Source organism: Eleutherodactylus coqui, chromosome 8 (assembly GCF_035609145.1).
Source record: "Eleutherodactylus coqui strain aEleCoq1 chromosome 8, aEleCoq1.hap1, whole genome shotgun sequence".
Taxonomy (NCBI): domain Eukaryota; kingdom Metazoa; phylum Chordata; class Amphibia; order Anura; family Eleutherodactylidae; genus Eleutherodactylus; species Eleutherodactylus coqui.
The window spans coordinates 173,213,364-173,226,447 of NC_089844.1; positions in this window are offsets into that span (position 1 = coordinate 173,213,364).

Here is a 13,084-nt window from a genome sequence, read left to right on the forward strand (position 1 = left end):
AACGAGCATCCCGAACACCCTAATATTCGCACGAATATCAAGCTCGGACGAGTACGTTCGCTCATCTCTAGAAACAATGCTATCAGCACTACCCATGGAGAACATCTAATAAAAGTGAAGAACGATTTTTAAGTTGGACTGAATTTAACGATCAGCCAGCAGTGCCCGAAAAGCAGACGATGGGTGCACATTTACATGCACCGAATAGCGCTAAAACGATTGCCAATTAGCGATTTTTTTGTGATCATCGGCTGGTGTAAATGGGCCTTTAGTGATTGCATTGGTGATTGTGTCAGTGTACTTGTGTCAGTGATTGCACTATTGATACTGTCAGTGATTGCACTGGTAATTGTGTCAGTGATTGCACTAGTGATATTGTCTGTGGTTGCACTGGTGATTGTGTTGGTGATTGCACTAGTGATACTGTCTGTGATTGCACTGGTGATACCGTTAGTGATTGCACTGGTGATTGTGTCAGTGATTGCACTAGTGATACTGTCAGTGGTTGCACTGGTGATTGTGTCAGTGATTGCACTAGTGATATTGTCTGTGGTTGCACTGGTGATTGTGTCAGTGATTGCACTGGTGATACTGTCTGTGATTGCACTGGTGATTGTGTCAGTGATTGCACTAGTGATACTGTCAGTGGTTGCACTGGTGATTGTGTCAGTGATTGCACTAGTGATATTGTCTGTGGTTGCACTGGTGATTGTGTCAGTGATTGCACTGGTGATACTGTCTGTGATTGCACTGGTGATACTGTCTGTGATTGCAATGGTGATTGTGTCAGTATACTTGTGTCAGTGGTGGCACTTGTGATACTACATAGTAACATAGTTCTAAGGCTGAATGAAGACAATGTCCATCTAGTCCAGCCTGTTTATCCTCCTGTGTTGTTGATCCAGAGAAAGGCAAAAAACCCAAGAGCAGAAGCCAATTAGCCTTTTTGTGGAAAAAATTCCTTCCCGACTCCCTAATGGCAATCAGACTGTTCCCTGGATCAACCCCTAATAGTTCCTACCTGCCTGTATACCCGGATTAACAATTAACCTAAGATTTATAACCTATAATGTCCTTCCTCTCCAGAAAGACATCAAGTCCCCTTTTAAATTCCTCTATGGATTTTGCCATCACCACTTCCTCAGGCAGAGAGTTCCACAGTCTAACTGCTCTTACAGTAAAGAACCCCTTTCTATGTTGGTGATGAAACCTGCTTTCCTCTAGACGTAGCGGATGTCCTCTTGTTACCGTCGCAGTCCTGGGTATAAACAGATCATGGGAGAGATCCTTGTATTGTTCCCTCATGTATTTATACATAGTTATTTGATCGCCCCTTAGCCGTCTTTTTTCTAGAGTAAATAATCCCAATTTTGATGCCTCTCTGGGTATTCCAGTCCCTTCATTCCATGTATTAGTTTAGTCGCTCTTCTTTGAACCCCCTCCAGCACTGTAACATCTTTCCTGAGCACCGGTGACCAGAATTGTACGCAGTATTCCATGTGGGACATGACAAGTGCCTTATATAGTGGAAGGATAATGTTCTCGTCCTTCGCCCCTATACCTCTTTTAATGCATCCCAAAACTTTATAAGCTTTTGCAGCTGCTGACTGACATTGGTTACTCCAGTTTAGTCTACAGTCCACTAGTACCCCCAGGTTCTTTTCCATATCCCTTTTCCCTAGCAGTATCCCATTAAGTGTATATTGGTAACATCCGTTTCTCCTGCCCATGTGCATAACCTTACATTTATCAACATTGAACTTCATTTGCCATTTTTCTGCCCAAGCCCCCATCTTATCCAGGTCCCTTTGTAGCCGCACATTGTCCTCCGTTGCATTCATTATATTGTATAATTTTGTGTCATCTGCAAATATTGATATTTTGCTGTGCAGCCCCTCTATTAGGTCGTTGATAAATATAATGAACAGAATGGGGCCCAATACTGAACCCTGTGGCACCCCCATACTGTCTGTGATTGCACTAGTGATACTGTCTGTGATTGCACTGGTGATTGTGTCAGTATACTTTTGTCAGTGATGGCACTGGTGATACTGTCAGTGATTTCTCTGGTGTTCGTGTCAGCGTTATTGTGTGCTATGGTTTCAGTGATGTCAGAAGGTGTATATCGCTCACCCGTCACACATCTCTTCCTCTGTTTTTTCTGCAGCCGGGTTTTATTCAATGAATGATTGTGTGGGTTGTGTAATTATCTTGTACCTGTGCCAGGTGTTGCGCGTCCTCCAGGAGCTCGTCAATCATCACATGCAGAACACGGAATATTTCCTTCAAGAGTGAAGTTACTGGAACCTCAGCCGCTTGTGTATCACTATCCCCCATACTAGGGTATGTTGCCCCTCCTCCATATCATGACTATATCACCCCCTCCATATGACATATATGGTATATATACAGATCAGTCATAAGATGCGTGAGAAACAGCATCTGAGCAACAAGAGCTGAGCTGTGCTGTGTAGATGCCAGAGTCATGGCGGATGGTCTTCTCCCACAGGAGAGCAACTGCAGCACAAATAGTGACTGCTCACTAATGTAATGTCACGGGGAGATGTCCCCACTTACATGTAATCTCACTGTTAGGGTGCATTCACACGAACGTATATCGGCTCGGTTTTCACGCCGAGCCGATATACGTCATTCTCATCTGCAGGGGGGGAGGATGGAAGAGCCAGGAGCAGGAACTGAGCTCCCGCCCCCTCTCTGCCTCCTCTCCACCCCTCTGCACTACTTGCAATGGGGAGAGGCAGGGCGGGGCTAATTCGTATAACTTAGCCCCGCCCCATCCCGCCTCCTTTCATTGCAAATAGTGCGGAGGGGCGGAGAGGAGGCAGAGAGGGGGCGGGAGCTCAATTCCTGCTCCTGGCTCTTCCATCCTCCCCCCCCCCCCCCCCGCAGATGAGAACGATGTATATTGGCTCGGCGTGAAAACCGAGCCGATATACGTTCGTGTGAATGCAGCCTTAGTGGATTTTCAGCGTTCACGTATGTAATGCTACTCGGCACTAGTCAGGAAGGGGGTGGTCTCCTCAGTAAAAGCACCTAGTAAGGAGACGTGATGCTATTCGCGCTCCTCTTATTGTGCAAATAGGAAGATGGAAGAATGCTTGTTACATGGAATCTGTCATCAGAAAATCACCTATAGATCATATATTAGTTTCAAAAGACTTTTATTAAAATATCACAAATTGAAAAATATATAATTTATGCAGCGATAATCCCCTCGCAGGGGACTTAACAGGTAAACCTGCATTCAATATGGCGATCACAATCATACTTAGGATTCAGATATACTTTTCCTCCTGTATTCTTCTTCTTCTTTCGCCAAGAGATTGAAATATGTGCAATGCTTGATTCACTAACTAACTAACAACAATACAATTTAACTGAACTAACTCAAGGTCGTCGGTTCTGTCAGATTTCTTTTTATATATTACTAGCTGATTACCCGGCGTTGGTCGTGTATTATATTTTTAGACACAAAAATAATTTAAATATTAGAGATGAGCGAACACCAAAATGTTCGGGTGTTCGTTATTCGAAACGAACTTCCCGCGATGTTCGAGGGTTCGTTTCGAACAACGAACCCCATTGAAGTCAATGGGCGACCAGAACATTTTTGTATTTCGCCGATGCTCGCTAAGGTTTTCATGTGTGAAAATCTGGGCAATTCAAGAAAGTGATGGGAACGACACAGCAACGGATAGGGCAGGCGAGGGGCTACATGTTGGGCTGCATCTCAAGTTCACAGGTCCCACTATTAAGCCACAATACCGGCAAGAGTGCCCCCCCCCCCCCCCTCCCAACAACTTTTACTTCTGAAAAGCCCTCATTAGCATGGCATACCTTAGCTAAGCACCACACTACCTCCAACAAAGCATAATCACTGCCTGCATGACACTCCACTGACACTTCTCCTGGGTTACATGCTGCCCCCCCCCCCCCAACAACTTTTACTTCTGAAAAGCCATCATTAGCATGGCATACCTTTGCTAAGCACCACACTAGCTACAACAAAGCACAATCACTGCCTGGATGACACTCCGCTGCCACTTCTCCTGGGTTACATGCTGACCAACCGCCCCCCCCCCCCCCACAGCGCACACCAAAGTGTCCCTGCGCAGCCTTCAGCTGCCCTCATGCCCCACCACACTCATGTCTATTTAGAAGTGCGTCTGCCATGAGGAGGAACCGCAGGCACACACTGCAGAGGGTTGGCACGGCTAGGCAGCGACCCTCTTTAAAAGGGGCGGGGCGATAGCCCACAATGCTGTACAGAAGCAATGAGAAATATAATCCAGTGCCACCGCCATCAGGAGCTGCACACGTGGGCATAGCAATGGGGAACCTATGTGCCACACACTATTCATTCTGTCAAGGTGTCTGCATGCCCCAGTCAGACTGGTAATATGTACCTTAACAGTAACCGCGTTGGTGGTAATGTGGTGGTGACTGCGGACCTAGTAGCACGGTTGTATTTTGTTGGTTTTCGGAATGCGGCCAGGATTAAGTGGGCCGTGGCGGGGGGATGGTGTGGGGGCTCTCTTGTTGTGTCGGTAAAGGTGAAATTCTTGGACTGCCACCAGACGAACCAATGCAAAGGCATTTGCCAAGAATGTTTTCCCTGTTGGAGGAGGAGGGGGATGTTTTTGAGGCACTACGTGTCCTCTCCACGTGTCCGTGGTTATATGCACCTTAACAGTAACCGCGTTGGTGGGAAATGGCCTCGCCGCCATCATGTCTTTGGGAAGCTTCTGTTTCCACACCCCCGAGACATACCATTAGCAGCGGTATAGGCAGAGCCCAGAATTCGTAACATTTCAGCCGTAGCATTAGGACAGGCCCCACTAACATATCAGTAGCAGCATTATAGGAGGAGCGCAGTCTTCGTTCCATGTCAGCAATAGTAGCACTCAAGACAGGCCCCAGTAACAATTCCGAAGCAGCAGTATAGCGGGAGCGCAGTCTTCGTTCCATGTCAGCAATAGTAGCACTCAAGACAGGCCCCAGTAACAATTCCGAAGCAGCAGTATAGCGGGAGCGCAGTCTTCGTTCCATGTCAGCAATAGTAGCACTCAAGACAGGCCCCAGTAACAATTCCGAAGCAGCAGTATAGCGGGAGCGCAGTCTTCGTTCCATGTCAGCAATAGTAGCACTCAAGACAGGCCCCAGTAACAATTCCGAAGCAGCAGTATAGCGGGAGCGCAGTCTTCGTTCCATGTCAGCAATAGTAGCACTCAAGACAGGCCCCAGTAACAATTCCGAAGCAGCAGTATAGCGGGAGAGCAGTCTTCGTTCCATGTCAGCAATAGTAGCACTCAAGACAGGCCCCAGTAACAATTCTGAAGCAGCAGTATAGCGGGAGCGCAGTCTTAGTTCCATTTCAGTAGCCTTAGTATAGCCAAGGCCCAAGTTACATTTATGTAGCTAAAGTGTAGGCCAACCCCACACACCTTTCTGTACCATGAGTGCAGGCGAAGAACATACAAATTGCTATGATTACACTGTAGGTGAGGGCCCCAAAAAATTGGTGTACCAACAGTACTAATGTACCTCAGTAAAAATTGGCCATGCCCAACCAAGATGGCAGGTGAATCGCTTTGGTTAATGTGGCTTAAGTGGTAACTAGGCCTGGAGGCAGCCCAGTGTAACGAAAAATTGGTTCAAGTTAAAGTTCCAACGCTTTTAAGCGCATTGAAACTTATAAAAATTGTTCAGAAAAATTATTTGAGTGAGCCTTGTGGCCCTAAGAAAAATTGCCCGTTCAGCGTGATTACTTGAGGTTTCAGGAGGAGGAGCAGGAGGAGGAGGAGGAGGAATATTAGACACAGATTGATGAAGCAGAAATGTCCCCGTTTTGCATGGTGAGGGAGAACGTAGCTTCCATCCGCGGGTGCAGCCTACGTATTGCTTACGTATCGCTGCTGTCCGCTGGTGGAGAACAGAAGTCTGGGGAAATCCAGGCTTTGTTCATCTTGATGAGTGTTAGCCTGTCGGCACTGTCGGTTGACAAGCGGCTACGCTTATCTGTGATGATTCCCCCAGCCGCACTAAACACCCTCTCCGACAAGACGCTAGCCGCAGCACAAGCAAGGACCTCCAGGGCATACAGCGCTAGTTCAGGCCACGTGTCCAGCTTCGACACCCAGTAGTTGTAGGGGGCAGAGGCGTCACCAAGGATGGTCGTGCGATCGGCTACGTACTCCCTCACCATCCTTTTGCAGTGCTCCCGCCGACTCAGCCTTGACTGGGGAGCGGTGACACAGTCTTGGTGGGGAGCCATAAAGCTGGCCAGGCCCTTAAAGACTGTTGCACTGCCTGGGATGTACATGCTGCTCGATCTCCGCACCTCCCCTGCTACCTTGCCCTCGGTACTGCGCCTTCTGCCACTAGCGCTGTCGGCTGGGAATTTTACCATCAGCTTGTCCGCAAGGGTCCTGTGGTATAGCAACACTCTCGAACCCCTTTCCTCTTCGGGAATGAGAGTGGGCAGGTTCTCCTTATAGCGTGGGTCGAGCAGTGTGTACACCCAGTAATCCGTTGTGGCCAGAATGCGTGTAACGTGAGGGTCACGAGAAAGGCATCCTAACATGAAGTCAGCCATGTGTGCCAGGGTACCAGTACACAACACATGGCTGTCTTCACTAGGAAGATCACTTTCAGGATCCTCCTCCTCCTCCTCCTCCTCAGGCCATACACGCTGAAAGGATGACAGGCAATCAGCCGGTTTACCGTCAGCAGCGGGCCAAGCTGTCTCTTCCCCCTCCTCCTCATCCTCCTCATGCTCCTCCTCCTCCTCCTGTACGCGCTGAGAAATAGACAGGAGGGTGCCCTGACTATCGAGCGGCATACTGTCTTCCACCGCCCCCGTTTCCGAGCGCAAAGCAGCTGCCTTTATGGTTTGCAGGGAATTTCTCAAGATGCATAGCAGAGGAATGGTGACGCTAATGATTGTAGCATCGCCGCTCACCACCTGGGTAGACTCCTCAAAATTACCAAGGACATGGCAGATGTCTGCCAACCAGGCCCACTCTTCTGAAAGGAATTGAGGAGGCTGACTCCCACTGCGCCGCCCATGTTGGAGTTGGTATTCGACTATAGCTCTACGCTGTTCATAGAGCCTGGCCAACATGTGGAGCGTAGAGTTCCACCGTGTGGGCACGTCGCACAGCAGTCGGTGCACTGGCAGCTTAAAGTGATGTTGCAGGGTGCGCAGGGTGTCAGTGTCCGTGTGGGACTTGTGGAAATGTGCGCAGAGCCGGCGCGCCTTTACGAGCAGGTCTGACAAGCGTGGGTAGCTTTTCAGAAAGCGCTGAACCACCAAATTAAAGACGTGGGCCAGGCATGGCACGTGCGTGAGGCTGCCGAGCTGCAGAGCCGCCACCAGGTTACGGCCGTTGTCACACACGACCATGCCCGGTTGGAGGCTCAGCGGCGCAAGCCAGCGGTCGGTCTGCTGTGTCAGACCCTGCAGCAGTTCGTGGGCCGTGTGCCTCTTATCGCCTAAGCTGAGTAGTTTCAGCACGGCCTGCTGACGCTTGCCCACCGCTGTGCTGCCACACCGCGCGACACCGACTGCTGGCGACATGCTGCTGCTAACACATCTTGATTGCGAGACAGAGGAGGAGGAGGAGGAGGAGGGTGGTTTAGTGGAGGAAGCATACACCTCCGCAGATACCACCACCGAGCTGGGGCCCGCAATTCTGGGGGTGGGTAGGACGTGAGCGGTCCCAGGCTCTGACTCTGTCCCAGCCTCCACTAAATTCACCCAATGTGCCGTCAGGGAGATGTAGTGGCCCTGCCCGCCTGTGCTTGTCCACGTGTCCGTTGTTAAGTGGACCGTGGCAGTAACCGCGTTGGTGAGGGCGCGTACAATGTTGCGGGAGACGTGGTCGTGCAGGGCTGGGACGGCACATCGGGAAAAGTAGTGGCGACTGGGAACTGAGTAGCGCGGGGCCGCCGCCTCCATGATACTTTTGAAGGACTCCGTTTCCACAACCCTATACGGCAGCATCTCAAGGCTGATGAATTTTGCTATGCGGACGGTTAACGTTTGAGCGTGCGGGTGCGTGGCGGCGTACTTGCGCTTGCGCTCCAACAGTTGCGCAAGCGACGGCTGGACGGTGCGCTGAACTACACTGCTGGATGGGGCCGAGGACAGCGGAGATGAGGGTGTGGGTGCAGGCCATGAGGCGGTAGTGCCGTGTCCTGAGAGGGGGGTTGGATCTCAGTGGCAGGTTGGGGCACAGGGGGAGAGGCAGGGGTGCAAACCGGAGGCGCTGAACGGCCTTCGTCCCACCTTGTGGGGTGCTTGGCCATCATATGTCTGCGCATGGTGGTGGTGGTGAGGCTGTTGGTGTTGGCTCCCCGGCTGAGCTTTGCACGACAAAGGTTGCACACCACTGTTCGTCGGTCGTCAGGCGTCTCTGTGAAAAACTGCCAGACCTTAGAGCACCTCGGCCTCTGCAGGGTGGCATGGCGCGAGGGGGCGCTTTGGGAAACAGTTGGTGGATTATTCGGTCTGGCCCTGCCTCTACCCCTGGCCACCGCACTGCCTCTTGCAACCTGCCCTGCTGATGCCCTTGACTCCCCCTCTGAAGACCTGTCCTCCTGAGTAAGCGTTGCACACCAGGTGGGGTCCGTCACCTCATCGTCCTGCTGCTCTTCCTCCGAATCCTCTGTGCGCTGCTCCCTCGGACTTACTGCCCTTACTACTACCTCACTGCAAGACAACTGTGTCTGATCGTCATCGTCCTCCTCACCCACAGAAAGTTGTTGAGACAGTTGGCGGAAGTCCCCAGCCTCTTCCCCCGGACCCCGGGAACTTTCGAATGGTTGGGCATCAGTGACGATAAACTCCTCTGGTGGGAGAGGAACCGCTGCTGCCCAATCTAAGCAGGGGCCCGAGAACAGTTCCTGGGAGTGTTCCCGCTCCTGAGCAGGTGTCATTGTAGTGGAGTGAGGAGGCTGGGAGGAAGGAGGAGCAGCAGCCAGAGGATTCGGATTTGCAGCAGTGGACGGCGCAGAACTGCGTGTTGACGATAGGTTGCTCGAAGCACTTTCTGCCATCCAGGACAGGACCTGCTCACACTGCTCATTTTCTAATAACCGTCTCCCGCGTGGACCCATTAATTGGGCGATGAATGTGGGGACGCCAGAAACGTGCCTCTTTCCTAATCGCGCAGCAGTCGGCTGCGACACACCAGGATCAGGAGCTCGGCCTGTGCCCACACCCTGACTTGGCCCTCCGCGTCCTCGGCCGCGTCCACGTCCTCTAGGCCTACCCCTACCCCTCAGCATGCTGTATTACCAGTGATTTGATTTCACAGGCAGGAAATAAATTGGCGCAAGACTGCAGGCCAAATATAATTTTTTCCCTTTTTTTGAAAACGAAAGGCCCCACTGCCTCTAGTGAATGAATAATCTAAGTTTAATAACTGTGCTGTGGCCCAATTAAGGAAAGCAAATGGCGAAGCCAGCAGTAAACCGTAGCTGGGTGCGTCTGATTTTTAAACGTTGCACACGCAGCCGACACGTGTCCACCGCCCTTAGGACGGACAGAGGCAGGACAAATAGAATTATTTTCAGTTTTTTTCCACCAAAAGGCAGCACTGCGTATATTCAATGAACATGAGAAGTTTAATAACTGTGCTGTGGCCCTGCTAATGTGGCACAGAACTTGAGGGTAGCAGAGTTATTAACTCTGGCAGAGCAGGTATTTTTTTTCCAAATTAAGGAAAGCAAATGGCGAAGCCAGGAGTAAAACGTAGCTGGGTGCGTCTGATTTTTAAACGTTGCACACGCAGCCGACACGTGTCCACAGCCCTTAGGACGGACAGAGGCAGGACAAATAGAATTATTTTCACTTGCTTTACAAGCAAAAGGCCGCACTGCGTATATTCAATGAATAATAACTGTGTTGTGGCCCTGCCTACACAATTCTTTCCCTGTAGTATCAATGGAGGGTGCAATGCTCTGCAGAGGCGATTTTGAGAAGAAAAAAAATATGCAGCACAGCTAACAGCAGCCAGCACAGTACTGCACACGGTTAAATATGGCCCTAGAAAGGACCGTTGAGGTTCTTGAAGGCTACACTCACTCCTAACACTCTCCCTGCCTATGCAACACTTCTGTCCCTAATGCCGGGTGCAACGCTCTGCAGAGCCGATTTTGAGAAAAAAAAAATTGCCACTGCTAACAGCAGCCAACACACAGCTATCAGTGGCCCTAATAAGGACCTTTGGGGGTCTTGAAGCCTACACTAACTACCAATTCTTTCCCTACAGCAGCTCCGGTACAAACAGCACTGTCCCTCATCTAACTCACCAGGTATCTGAGGCGAGCCGTGGGAGGGGCCGACTTTTATATTCGGAGGACACCTGATCTTCCCAGCCACTCACTGCAGGGGGGTGGTATAGGGCTCGAACGACGCAGGGGGAAGTTGTAATGCCTTCCCTGTCTTTCAATTGGCCAGAAAAGCGCGCTAACGTCTCAGGGAGGGAAGTGAAAGTAACCCGAACACCGCATGGTGTTCGTTACGAATAACGAACATTCCGAACACCCTAATATCCGCACGAATATCAAGTTCGGACGAACACGTTCGCTCATCTCTATTAAATATGTTTGTGTGATTCTATTGTTCTGGATCCAATTTACTCCAGCAGGATTTGAGGTATTCTGCAGCCTCCTAATTGTATAGCATGGTGTGTACACACGTTAAGAAATCACTCTGACACACGTATCAGTAAGAAAACATAACCAGCTCTGGCCCAGGTACAATCCCAGAGCTTTTTTTTATCTGCCCTTTATGGGCGTATAACATATGACACACATGGTATATACTCATTATTATAGCTTACGCTATATAGAATCTCCTCCCCTTCCCCCCTCCCAGGTTCTGTAATGCCGTGTGCAATCTGGTCTTTGTCCTCTTGCTATGTGGTTTGTGTACAAACTTTTCCCTTTGTTCCAGGAGTTGAGAAGGGGGAAGGTAGGAGGGACGCCTAACGTGTAATTTCCGGTTAGTATATGAGGAGGAGGTCGTCTGTGCAATATCTTACTGCATGAGGAGGAGGTCGTCTGTGTAATATCTTACTGCATGAGGAGTAGGTCGTCTGTGTAATATCTTACTGTGTGAGGAGGAGGTCGTCTGTGTAATATCTTACTGCATGAGGAGGAGGTCATCTGTGTAATATCTTACTGCATGAGGAGGAGGTCGTCTGTGTAATATCTTGCTGCATGAGCAGGAGGTCGTCTGTGTAATATCTTACTGCATGAGGAGGAGGTCGTCTGTGTAATATCTTACTGCATGAGGAGGAGGTTGTCTGTGTAATATATTAGTATATGAGGAGTAGGTCGTCTGTGTAATATATTAGTATATGAGGAGGAGGTTATCTGTGTAATATATTAGTATATGAGGAGGAGGTCATCTGTGTCATATTTTACTGCATTAGGAGGAGGTTGTCTGGGTAATATATTAGTATATGAGGAGGAGGAGGTCGTCTGTGTATTATATTAGTATATCTTATGGCAACCAATCATAGCTTAGCTTTCACTTGTTATACTGCTGAGGTAAAATGAAAGCTCTGCTGTGATTGGTTGCTATGGGCAACACAGATTTCCTTTTGGCCAGCTTTCCTAAGACTGGGTGCTGGGCTCATTTCTATGTGGTACATTGTGGCTTAGTGCTGGTGGAAAGCTGTCTGGTAGTTGGATCAGAGGAGGAGGTTGTCTATGTAAGATATAATTATCTGAGGAGCAGGAGGTCTGTGTAATATATTAGTATTTGAGGAGGAGGAGGAGGAGGTCGTCTGTGTAATAGATTAGTGTATGATGAGGAGGAGGTCGTTTGTGTGAGATAAGACTGTGAAATAAAAACCATCTGCTCAAGTACAATTCCAGCATCCCCACCACTCCCACCGCGGGGGGAGAGGGGCTATCTTATCCCCCCAAATGTATCCCCATGGAATGAATTATATATGTACCAAATTAGGTGGAAATTGCTCCAGGCGTTCATGATATATATATATATAATAAATAGCCAACTCTATTCAACAGGTTTATAGCCAAACCGGCACACCAGCTCACTTTAGGTCGACAGGAGTGTATGCCGGAATCCCAGAATATCTACCAACTCTATCCAGGGTCCCCTCACCTGCCCATATCTCTCTAATGAGTCCAACCCTATAGCATGCAGCCTTTCGTGCAACGCAATCTGCAAAATTCTATTCATCACATCTGGAAAAGAAAGGTGTGGTTGTTCCTATCTGGCTGCAATATGAATTCCGGCCGCCTTACAGATAATCTGAATCAATTTATGCACCCGGTATTTACCCGTTGGTTGACGATCTCCTAGGAGAAAAACACCGAAGGGGATTTTTGAAATGGGCCTGCAAATAGCCTATGTAGTAGACTATCCGCCTATCTAGCTGTAGAGGGCGAGGCCTATCTGCCTGTAGAGGTCTACCAAATGTGTAGCTGAGTTCCCTCCTCCATACATCCCCTAAAACATAGGGGTGAAGATGTTTGTTAAATTTTGTTCAATCCGGCAGGCACCAAGTGGGTACAGTGCAATATTTTTAAGGATGTTTCTGTTAATGTAACCTGATAACTACCTTAAGAGACTGTTTCACAGCAATGGCCCCATCTTTCCACTGACGTGTTAATTCCTAAATCCATCTCCCATTTTGTCAATAAAGGCAATCCGCCATCCCCTGTTGGGTTATTCAGGATATTGGTAATTAAAGACACAGTGCCTTTTGTCATGGGATCTTGCAAACACAGTCTCTCAAACATAGTCATGTCTGGAAGAACTTGTGATAGCTGGAGTAATTATGGAAAATGGAAAACTTGATTGACCTGATAATTTTCAGATAGGGGAGGATCAAACTTGGCTTGGAATTGAGCCACTGCTAGCAGGTGGGAACTCTCTACCAAACAATGGAGGCTAGTTACTTCGTTAATTTTCTACCACTGGAAATGAACCAGGTCCAAGCTTGGTGGGAAGCTCACATTTGGTATTAGAGACAACAACCCAGAAGGGTAAGTAGAAAGCTTATATTTATAGCGAATG